Here is an 11,310-nt window from a genome sequence, read left to right on the forward strand (position 1 = left end):
GAAAGATTTTGAAAAATTCAGTCCAACAACAAGTATTTACTTATTAGACACCTACTGCATGCCAGGACATTGGGCTAAAAGCTAGGAATACAAAAAAACAGCCCCCCCCCCGCCCTCCAAGAACTGACCCTCTACAGAGACCAGGAGTACACAGAAAAAATGAAACAGAAAACATCTACATTATATAAAAATCCCCATTTTATTGAGGGGGTACCTGACATCTGGGTGAATCAACCAAGACCTTTTCAGACATTGAGTTTCAGGTGCTGGACATGTGCCAGATTCAACTGTAGACGAGGCACCAGGATTGGACTTTGAAGAGAGTTGGAATTCCAAGAGGCCAAGGGTGAGGGGGGAAAGCTTTCCAGCCTGCAGAGCAGACACAGAAGCAAAGAGACAGACCAAAAAGTCATATGAGCTGGGCTGGCTGGAAAGGAGAATTTGTGAAGATCATGTGAAACTGACTGGAAAGATAGGTTGGACCCCAAAATGCTTTCAAAGTCAACCGTTTTGTCTGAGAGGCAATAGGGAGACCCAGCTGCTTCTTGAGCAGAAAGGGTCCGTGGTCAGCTCTGGAGGCCACAAAGGACTGGGCAAAAAAGGTTGGAAGCAGAAAGGCAATTTGGAGGCTATTGCAATAACCAAGGGAAGTGAGGCTTTGGAGATGACCCACCTCCATTTCTTTTCTCTGTTGCTTCCAGACTACTGCAGCAAATCCCTTAAACTCAGTTATTTCACCTGTAAAGTGAGAATACCTGTGCGACTTACGTTCCCAAGGAACCGAGGCTCCAACACAATAATACATATGGTAGCATTTTCTAAACCACCAAGTGCCCTGTAGCCAGAATATCTTGACAACAAGACTAGCTGACAACCCTTATGACGCAAGTGACTTCCATCTTGTAAGGTTATTATTAGCCTCATTTTATAGATGGAAAATCTGAGGTTGTGAAAGATTGAGTTTCTTGGTCCATGGTCAAACAGCAAGTGGTCACTGTCCCCTGCCTGGCCAGTATACCATGTCCTGCTTCTCTAATGATCAGGTAAGGAGGGACTGGTTCAGCACTGCTAAGACATGAAAAATGTTAAGAATGAATTGCAGGGGCACCTAGCTAGATGGCACAGTAGAGTCAGGAGGACCTGAATTCAAATCTGGCCTAAGACACTTAGCAGCTGTGTGGCACTGGGCAAGTTATTTAACCCCAATTGCCTTGGAAGTAAGGAATAGGAAAGAGGGAGAGGGAGGGAGAAGAAAGAGAGAAAGAAAGAGAGGAGAGAAAGAAAGAAAGAGAGAGAAAGAAAGAAAGAAAAAAGACAGAAGGAAAGACAAAGACAGAAAGACAGAAAGACAGAAAGACAGAAAGACAGAAAGACAGAAAGAAGGAAAGAAGGAAAGAAGGAAAGAAAGAAAGAAGGAAAGAAAGAAGGAAAGAAAGAAGGAAAGAAAGAAGGAAAGAAAGAAGGAAAGAAAGAAGGAAAGAAAGAAGGAAAGAAAGAAAAGTGGATGAAAGGATAAACAAATAAATGGACATAAAAAATGAATTGCAATTCCTTAAATAGTCAGGGACCTTGGAACTCCACTACTTTAAAACTGTCCACTTTGGCTTTTCCCCTGCAGTTTTGCTTTCTTGATCTGTCCACATTAATCTGTCCTTCCTGTGCCCCTGCATCAGCTCCTCTTGACACCTTATTCTGGGTCAACCATTCTTACTCAGAATTACACTCCCATCAAAAGTACAGAAGGCTTCACACAGGAGCAGGCAACAAAGAAGCAAAAATCTCTATGTGTCCTTCAGAAGCACAATCCTGGCAATTCATCTCTTTCAATAACTTTCCTTAAGTTTTCCTTAAATTTAACCCAAGACTTTATAGGACACATATGCGTAGCTAGAGAGGAGAGGCTGGATGAGCACGCACCTTGGGCAATGTTTCTGAAGCCACTCTCATGCCCACAGCGTGGCCCAGGCACGTGAGAGGAGATGCGAGGCTTCACTATGGCCCATCCCCATGCCCTCCAAGAGTAGACAGACTAGAAGGGAAAATTAGAACCCAGAGAATCACTCCACTATACACTAGCTAACCGGTGCCTTTGGGAAGAGATTGTGGCACTTTTCCGGTGCTCCCTGATACTGGGAGAGGAGAGCCATCCACTTGGGGAGAGGGAATGTGGGGGCGGGGGGTACAGAGGGTCAGGTTTCCCTGAAGGCCACATGGAGGAGGCAGCATCAGAGCTGGAATTGACAGGATGAATAGGAATCCAACAGATGATGGACTTTGAGAACAGGGAAGAGCGAGTCTAAGGGAGACCAAGGAGACATAACAGCACAATATGCACGCAGGGGACCAAGAGCCAAGAAGACATAACGTCTAGAATATGAGACACGGCTGGCAAGGGAGGCCGGAGCCAGACTGGGGGAGGCCTTGAATACCAGAATCTTACTTGCTAGACAGACAGTAGGGAGCTGCTGAAGATTTTGGAGCAGAAGTGACAGAAGAGACCGAGGCACATGAAAAACTATCAGAAACAAGGCCAATTCTGGCCCGTCCTGCTGGACGATCCCTTTTGGAAATCTTGTATCCACGCCAACAGAGGCCCATGCCCTATACTTAGCATTCACCATCCTTTGGATTCCTATAGCACCTGTCTGCTGCCGAGCTAAGCCATGCATAGATCTCATTTATGCTTTCAACATGTCTGTAAGAGAGATAGAAAACAGATGGCACGCTCTCCAAAATGTAAAATCCAGATGGCAACAGGGACGGCCTCAATGGCCTCCTTCAGAATAGCAGCTGGTTCACAGTGCAGAGGGCTTTAAAATACATCTCCTCTGACTTTGCATGTGCTGCTTTTTCCAATAGATGGCACTCCCTCCAGGTCACAAAGAAAACTTCCTAAATTTATCAGAGAAGATTCTGCTTACTACATAACATCATAAGTACCTATGATGTTTCAGTAATTCAAGGATCCTCCATTATTTTGTTAGTGTGGTAGATATTCCCTCTGCTGACACAGCTGAAATCCCCTGAACAACTCGGTAGATGAATTTCTCCTGCTGGGATGGCCCCAGATAGCCTGGTAACAAGCCTGAGTCTGCCCCTTAGAAGTCATAGAGTCCATAATTAAATGTAATAGAATGCAACACTAGCAGGGCTGCACAGAAACAGGTACATTCAATCCCGGCTGATAGAATCACAAAACTAGAAAATCCTTGAGGAAAATAATCCAGCAGTCCACAGGGAAAGAAATTAAGGCTTCAGGAGAATGATAGGTACCTCAATCATTTACAATTATGTAATTGTTACAGCAACTAAATGACCTGAATAATTGGCTCATTATTTCAGGAAGTATCCATACCTTTAAGCTTTATTGCTGCTGTTTACTGTGCCCATTCTTCTGTGACCCTATTTGGGGCTTTCTTGGCAGAGATACTGGAGTACTCTGCCATTTCCTTCTCCAGCTCATTTTACAGATGAGGAAACTGAGGCAAACACATTTAAGTACTTGCCCAAGGTCACACAACTAATAAGAGTCTGAAGCCAGATATGAATTCAAGAAGTTCAGTCTTCCTGACTCCAAGCCAAGTACTATATCCACTGCACCACCTAGCTGCTGCTTTAGCCTTATTATCTTAAGTTAAAATAGAAAAACAGTACATTTCTTTCCCAAGATCACAGAGTACGGCATCCACAAGGCTGGGTGAGTACGACGTATGGGTGCCACAAGAAGGCAAAATTAGTCAAAGTGAAGGCAAAAGGTTCTTATAAGAAAAACAGGTTGAGGGTAGGGTCAAGAATGAAGGGAAAGGAAACCTTTCATGTTACAGATGATTTCCAAATACAGTCAACAATGAGACAACTTCTCCTGCAGGGAGAGCCATTCTTCCCAAATCCTTTTCACTAGGAGCCAGCAAGCCAGACTAAGGAAACCAAACAGCCCAGAAACTTAACTGGTCGTGGACGTCATTGTTTTCCGAAGCAACAATTATTCAAAGCCATGAACCACAATTCACCCACCTTCGTATTAGAGCCGTGGACTTCCCAAGAAGCATCGCAGATAAAGAAGGCTCCGCTCAAGCCATCACTATAGCTGAGATTGCTTTTTCTGAGTTGCAACAAGCTCCAAGACTTTGCAGGAACCACACCCCCACACCCCCACCAGACACATCTTTAAAACTTCCAGACACCATAAGCCAGGCCCACACTTTTCCTTTTCTGGATTCCCTCCCACCCAGAGAAATGACTTCTTTATTAGTGAAAGTAACAAATGTTTCTAACCTTCCCTTCTGCAGGCTACCTTTTCTCCCACGTTTCATGCAAACATCAATTCTGAAATCATCTGGATACAATCAAACTTTGGCTTCTGTACCAAATAATGAAAAGGCAAAACTGCTTTGCCCCCAGATTTATACATGCTCGGACACAACGGTGAAGTTGAATCGCAGAGTCTCAGAAGGACATTCTATCAGCAACTTCCTGGAACAGTTAAGGAGAAATACCAGAGACAATCTACCGGCTAAAGAGCCGACTACTCTCTACATTAAGGTCAACAAAAAGTATGACTTTAGCACTTGGGCTAACCAACCACAGAGGGTCAGGTCCTAGGGCCTTGGAGCAAAATTTAACTTTCGGGTTTCAGTCATGCACTAGATAATGATGTTATGACGATGGAAACGTCTCTCTGTAAAAGCTAAACCTTCTTAGAAAAGGATAAATGTGTGACCTAGCTCCTTTATCCCTGTTGGTCACTTTACCCTATATAGCCCCGGTATCAGGATCATTGAACACTGATCCAGCTTTCTATCCCCAGCTGGGAATGACAATTCCTATTTATCCATTCAAATTCAATAACAGTCGACCAGAGATTGAAGGTTTCAGTTTTCATTGTCTAGCATGATCTGAGCATCATTCAGGGCTATGTCAGTAAAAATATGGGAAAATTATGGTCTTGAGTTGAGAACTTGCCATGTCTCTCTAAGTAACACTTGGAGGCGTCATCGGTTATAGCTACAGCAGTTGGACGTGTGACCTTCCGAGAGGGTCTCACTGTGGACTTTTCTAAAACTGGTCATTATTTACAGGATGCTAGCATATCCTATATAGGACCAAAGTCACTTAACCCGTTCATCTTCAGATTTTAAGCTCTTTACAAAAGAACCCCTATCTCACAGCTTAAAACACGTTGGGCTGGGAAGAGCTGTGCAAACCTCAAAATGCTCTAGATTTTGAGCCATCTCCAGAAACAAAGAGCCAAGCATAAGGATTAGCCTTTCTATTCCTTTGGCCCTCAGTTTCCTCACCTGAAACTGAGGCAGTCGGCCCAGATGGTATCCCAAGTCCCTTTCACAGCTCTCCATCTCGTTATGACTCTTTCAAATAGAGGAAATTGGTTCATTTAATCGCAACAACTACTTGGGAAGCATCCATCAGAGATTTTGTTTACTCTGCCCAACTAGGTGGTTCCCTACCACTGGCCCAAGAAAGATCTAGCCCTGCTGGGAGTTGCCTTTTGATACAACTTCCTGCCTTCTTCCTTTTCAAGCTATCCACTTCCCTGCCTTTCTGACCCATCCCTAACAAGACTTTTCTCAGGTGAGGCACATAATCAAACACAACAATCAAACATAACAAACTCATTTCCACAAGAGGGCCCTATGGTGCAGTCTACTTCTAGTTACTCAGGTAAGAGTTAATACCTTTTGTCCCCTTTCCATGACATGTGACTGTTAGCCCAGGTCTGGTGGCCAGCCGGTCAGGGAGATGGGGAAACAAGTTTTCATGACCAAGTCACTCCCAAGTAAACCCCCAATCTTCCAAATGGAGTCAGGGCAGTTCTGGAAACCACCCTCCACCTCATACCTCCATTGTTTCAGGTTTGGACAATATAACATTTGATGCTAATAGGATGTACATGGGGCTTAAGTCTCCTCACTTTTCATTCTCCAGCTTCTATTTAATCCCCCCCACAACAGAATTTTAATGAAATCCTCGGGTTACAACGAAATTTTAAAATATTTGGATAACCTGGGCAAGATCAAAAAGGCAGTTTCTCCTACACCTTCTCTTCTACACCTGAGCTTGCGCAGGTGACTGAGGAGATTGAAGGGACCGTGAATCCTCTTGAGCTGGAGGAAATGGTTTTTAGGATGTAATTTTTACTTTGTGATTCAAATGAACTCAAATGAACTCAAACGTGAACTCAAATTAAGAACAGAATGCTGACCACTCTGAGAACCCAAACTCCCCGCCCCCCCAAAAAAAAACCCAAACCAAAACAACAAAAAAAAACTATATCAATCAGGACGAATAAGCCATAAAAAGAAAAAAGCTCCCATTCCTCTTTTTCTAACTCCTCCCTGTGGGTAGCAAAAGTTCAAATGTAGCATTTAAGGGAGAAATGGAAACAGTCGAATGAAAAAGTGGAGAGCACTAAGTACTCCAGAAAAAGGAAGGTTGGTCAGGAGGAAAAATACAAAGAAAGGACAAGGAAAAGCTGAGCCAATTTCAAGAGCAGAAAGAGAAATAGTCAGGGGTGAGGTGTGACACACACACACACACCCAACCCCCCACACACACCCCCGCGAAAAACAAGGTGGTCACTGAATATCTCAGCCGAAAGGGGCCTCGGAAAGCATCTCGCCCGACCTGGTCACTTTCCAGAAGAGGAAACTGAGGCACACAGTGATCTAGTGACTACAAAAGCCACACTATTCAGTATTCCGGCTGGGCGTTAAACCCAATCCTCTGATTAAAAAAAGGCGGAGTTACATTTCTCAGACTGGAGTATTTGATGGGCGCCACAGAGGGGTAAATTGTGATTAGAAATCGAGGGGTCCGTCGACCATTACCCGGAGCACGTACCTCCTTTTAGAAGTGCCCGCGCTGCTTCCCCTTGACCCAAAGATAGCCCAAAGGCCTCCGGGGCCCTGGGAACTAGAGCACGGTAACTTTTTCGATGCGCCCCCCCCCCCCCGGGCGCCTCCAGCTCCCGGATCCAGCTGTGGCTGCTGTTGAGGGATGCAGAAGCACCACCCGCTGGCCTCGGGGCGGGGAACCGAACTGGGGGAGTCTGCGCCAGGAGAGGGGTGGGAGCGCCGGTCTGGGGGGGGTTACTCGGGGCTGGCCGGCTCCGCGTTGGGGTGCGCCCAAGTCTCCCCGCCCCCCCCACTCATCGCCCCCCCAGTCTGCCACCGGCGGGGGCCGGAGCGGGAAAAGGAAGGAGGCTGCCACCTCCGGGGAAGTGCGGGGAGCCGGCCCGGAGGGAAAGGAGGCGCCCGCCACCGTCCGCCACAAAAGTGCTTACTCAGAGGCGGCGGGCGGCGGCTGCAGCCCCAGAGCCAGCCTCCCAGCCCAGCCCAGCAAAGCGCAGCGCCCAGAGAGCCGCCGCCCGTCGCCCCGGCCGCCGGCCCGAGGGGTCCGGGCCAGCCCCCGGATTGCGGCGGGGACTCCAGCTGCGCCGGCGCTGTCTGCCCGCCCCTCCGCCGCCGCCAACGAGTCCGTACCTGAGGCAGCCGGAGGACGTCCCGAAGCCCCCGCCCCCGAGGTGGGCTAAGTAGACCCCTCCTGGACATTCGAGCGTCCCCTCCGCCCTCCAGCCGGCCCGCAAACCCCGCCAGTCCGGGCGGGGCCCAGGCCAGCAGCGCACTCAGCCCCGGGCAATTTACCGTGCCGCCGCCCGTAGCTCCCCGGCCTCCTCCGCCGCCGCCGCCGCCGCCGCCGCTTTTGCTTGTGTCTCCACCCGCCGCAGCCGCCGCCGCCGCCGCCGCCGCTGCTGCTACCCCGTCGCTTCCAGCCGCGCTGCCTCCAGCTCGGCCCGGCCCGGCCCCTGCCCGGTTTTTGCTCCGCCCCTCCCCTCCCCCGCGCCGCCCCAGCCCCCTCCGCCCCTCCTCACTCCCAACCATTGGCTCCGAAGGCGCTCCGAACCGGGCCCAGAGATAGGATTGGAGCATGGACCTGTCACATCAAACGGCCGGGGGCGGGAGAGGTGGGGGCAGGGGTGGAGAGAAGGGCCACTGGTTGGGAGGGGGAGGCGGGATTGGGCCGGCCGCGGGGCCCGGGGCGCGTCTGAGACCCCCCCCCACCCCTCGCCACCCTTCTTCCTCCGCCCGGGACGATGTGAGAAGCCCGGGACTGGGCCAGGAAACCGTGAGTCCGGGCCGGGCAGTGAGCGACGCGCACGTCTGCGGGCACCTGAGGTGGAGAAGAGCTGGCAGTGGCCGGAGTCCAGCCCTCTCACCTTGGGCCTCGGGGTCAGAAAGAGAGCCCGAGGCCCAGCCGTGGGCGGTTCCGCTTCGATTCCTGCCCCGTGAAACAGTGACCCCGACGCCCCTTGTCCAAGCGGCACGTCAGTGGCCTCTCGGCCGTCCCCGGACGGCCAGCCGTGCCCATTTTGTGCCATTGTGGGACTGGGAAAGACAAGCCGAGAAACCTCGGACAGGGAGGGAGCGAGCGAGCGCCCGGGGCCTAGCCGCTCAGAGCACGAGGCATCCGGGAGCCAGCCGGCAATTCCCAGTAAGTCTCTGGTCCCCGGGGGATTCGGGCTTCGGGCGGCCCGAGCTTCTCCTGGCACCGTCTCTCCTTCAGCTCCTCACCCCTGAAGGGGACACCATCCCCCTAGAGCCTCCTCGGCCCTCCCTGCAGCGTCTTCCCTCCCCACACCAGCCAGCTCTCACCCGGGGGTCCGGACTAGGGCGTCCCCTGCCAAGCCCCCTGCTCACACTGGCACCCCGGGCCAGAGGGCATCGGGAAAGGGACAAGGAGCCATAGTTGTTTGGTCTTTTCTTCTTCCGTCCAGGCTTTTGTAAGTCAAGCAATCAACAAGCATTTACCAAGTGTTTACTGGTCTCAAAAACTGAGGAAATTAAAAAATCCCTGCCCTCAAGAAGCTCCCAATCTAATGGGAGAGATGTGATGCAGCTATGTGGGTATGAGCTAGAGACTGGCTGAAAGAGCTAATCCCCAAAGGAAAGACACGAGGAGGGGAGAAGGAAGGAGAGATGATGTTGGGGGATGAGGAGAGGGGGAAATGGGGGGCAGGGAGGGCAGGACGTAGAGAACCAGAAAAGTCCTTCAGGAAGCCAGGGAAACCAAGAGGCAGAGGACAAAAGCGAGAGGATTCCAATTGTGGGAAACCAACAGGACAAAGGAGTAGGCAGGGGAAACGGAGTGCTCACCTTGTGAAGCAATGTAGCTGGAACTAAGAGTATGGAGGAGAGTGAGATGTCAGAAGTGACTCTAGATATGAAACAAGACTCTCTTTTGGATCGAAGAGTAATAGGGAGCCACTGGAGTTTATGGAGCAGGAGCATGCCTTGGTCAAGTGCAAGCTTTAAGAAAATCACTTTGGATTGGAGTTGGGAGAGACCTGAGGAAGGCGGACCAACCAGCATGAGATGATTTGTTTGAACATCCCCAGCATGAGATGATAAGGACCTACAAAAGAGTGGTGTCCCAGTGAGTTGAGAAAAGGAGACATAGACATCCAAGACATGGTGTGAAGGTAGGAATGGCAGGATTTGGCATCTAATTGGATCTGGAGGGGTCAGAATGAAAAAGGCGTTCTAGGCTAACCTTTAGAATGGGAACCTGCCAACCGTTAGCCTGGTGGTTACCTCAACAGCAACAGAAAGTTAGAAAAGGGGAAGAAAGGGAAGACACAGAGCAGAGAAAGAGAGAGACAAGAGAGAGAGAGAGAAAAGAGTCCTGATTTGTTCCCATTGAAGATGTCTGGGGGAAATTAATTTTGAGATTCCAATAGACAGTTGGAGAACTAAGACTGGGGCACAGACAGGTTATATCTGAGAACTGAATCCTTGGGAACTGATGAGAACACCAAGGGAAATAGAATAGAGGAAGAAAGAGAAGAGGGCCCAATACAGAACCTTGGGGAGTACCCTGGTGGGACCTGGATAAAGATCCAGCAAAGGAGACTGAAGAGGAACAGTCAGATGGATAGGAGGAGAAAGAAGGGAGAACAGCAAATCTATATGGAAAAGAGCGAAAGAGAAGGGAATGATTGCCAGTGTCCACGTCCGCAGAGAGGTGGAGAAGATGAAATCTGAGAAAAGGCTCTGGGATTGGAAACTCCATGATAACTTTGGAGAGGGTGGATGGCATTGAGGATGAGATCAGAAGGCATCAAGAGAAAATGAGAGGAAAGGAAGGGGAAGCTCCTTGGTGACAAGGCGTCAAGGTGGAAAAGGGAGGAGAATGTACCTAGTGCAGAGGGGGTGGGTTGGAAGAAAACAGAAGAGGAGAAGAATAGTAGAGGTCAAGATAAAGATCAAGAACAGGACTCAAGGAAGGGTGCAATGATAGAAAGAATGTCTGGTTGTGACCATACAAGTGCACCGCTTGTGGGTGGCGCTAAGATCAAGGCTCTCGCCATTTCTGTGTATGACCGAGGTGGGGAACAAGGGACTGTCATGAGGAATGAATAAGTTGAATTACAAAGTTAGGGCTTTGTTGGGAATATCAATATGTGTAGTGAAATATAGGGGCAGGAGTTGAGGAGAAGGGAAAGACTATGTCAGGCAGTGAACTTCCTGAGAAAGGAAAGAAACTGTCCTGGAGATGGGTCCCAAGTCATTCTCTAACATGTTTCTCCACATATGTGAAGTGATTCACCCAGAGCCATTCCAAAGTCAACACGGCCAGTTGGAACTCATCAGCCGACCCCTCCATACCCATCACTCCTCCAAACTTTCCTACTTCTGTTGAGAGCGCCATCATCCTTCCTGTAACTCCAGCTGGAAATCTGGAAGTCATCCTCTATCTTCCTTCCCCATCCCTTTCCTTTCTCCTCCTCAATCAGTTGCCTATTTTTCCTCAATAACAACTTTCATATTCATCCTCACTACTCACAAAACCATTGGCCTACATTAAGTTTCCTCATCCCTGATGGAGACTACTGCCTCCTAAATGGTCCTCTCCAATCCAGCTATCTTTACCAGACTTATTTCCATAACTCCCATTACAATTATACCCAGATCAATTCCAATGGACTGCTTGCAGTTCCCTAATCTCAGGACTCCATCTCTCCCCTCTGACTTCCGCCATGCCAGTCTCTCTTCAACTCTGCTTCTGAGAATCTTGACTTTTCCTTCAAGGATGGAGTTAGGAGACACCTCCAACAGAAAGCCTTTCTCCTACTTCTTAGTGCTCATTTCCTCTTCAAATTATCTTCGATTTGCTCATCTTTCTGTATGCTGGAACCCTCCAATAGAATATATACTTCTTAAGCTCAGGAACTGTTTTTTTTTTTCAATTGTCTTTACACACAGACACACACACGCTGCCTTATAGATGTTTAAT

General features: G+C 49.1%; 1 protein-coding gene across 3 annotated transcripts in view; it reads right to left on the minus strand.

The window, feature by feature from the left end:
• Positions 1 to 7,756, minus strand: part of PLS3 (plastin 3) — a 101,606-nt gene extending 93,850 nt beyond the window's left edge. For 2 of the 3 annotated variants that reach the window (XM_031944797.1, XM_031944794.1), the window contains exon 1: positions 7,662 to 7,756. The gene's annotated coding sequence lies outside the window, so the exon portion shown is untranslated. Of the gene's footprint in view, positions 1 to 7,499; positions 7,519 to 7,661 lie in introns of those variants that run through there. The other variant, XM_031944796.1, reaches the window with a different exon arrangement.
• Positions 7,757 to 11,310: the final 3,554 nt, after the last annotated feature.

The sequence above is a fragment of the Sarcophilus harrisii genome, chromosome X (genome assembly GCF_902635505.1).
Source record: "Sarcophilus harrisii chromosome X, mSarHar1.11, whole genome shotgun sequence".
NCBI lineage: Eukaryota > Metazoa > Chordata > Mammalia > Dasyuromorphia > Dasyuridae > Sarcophilus > Sarcophilus harrisii.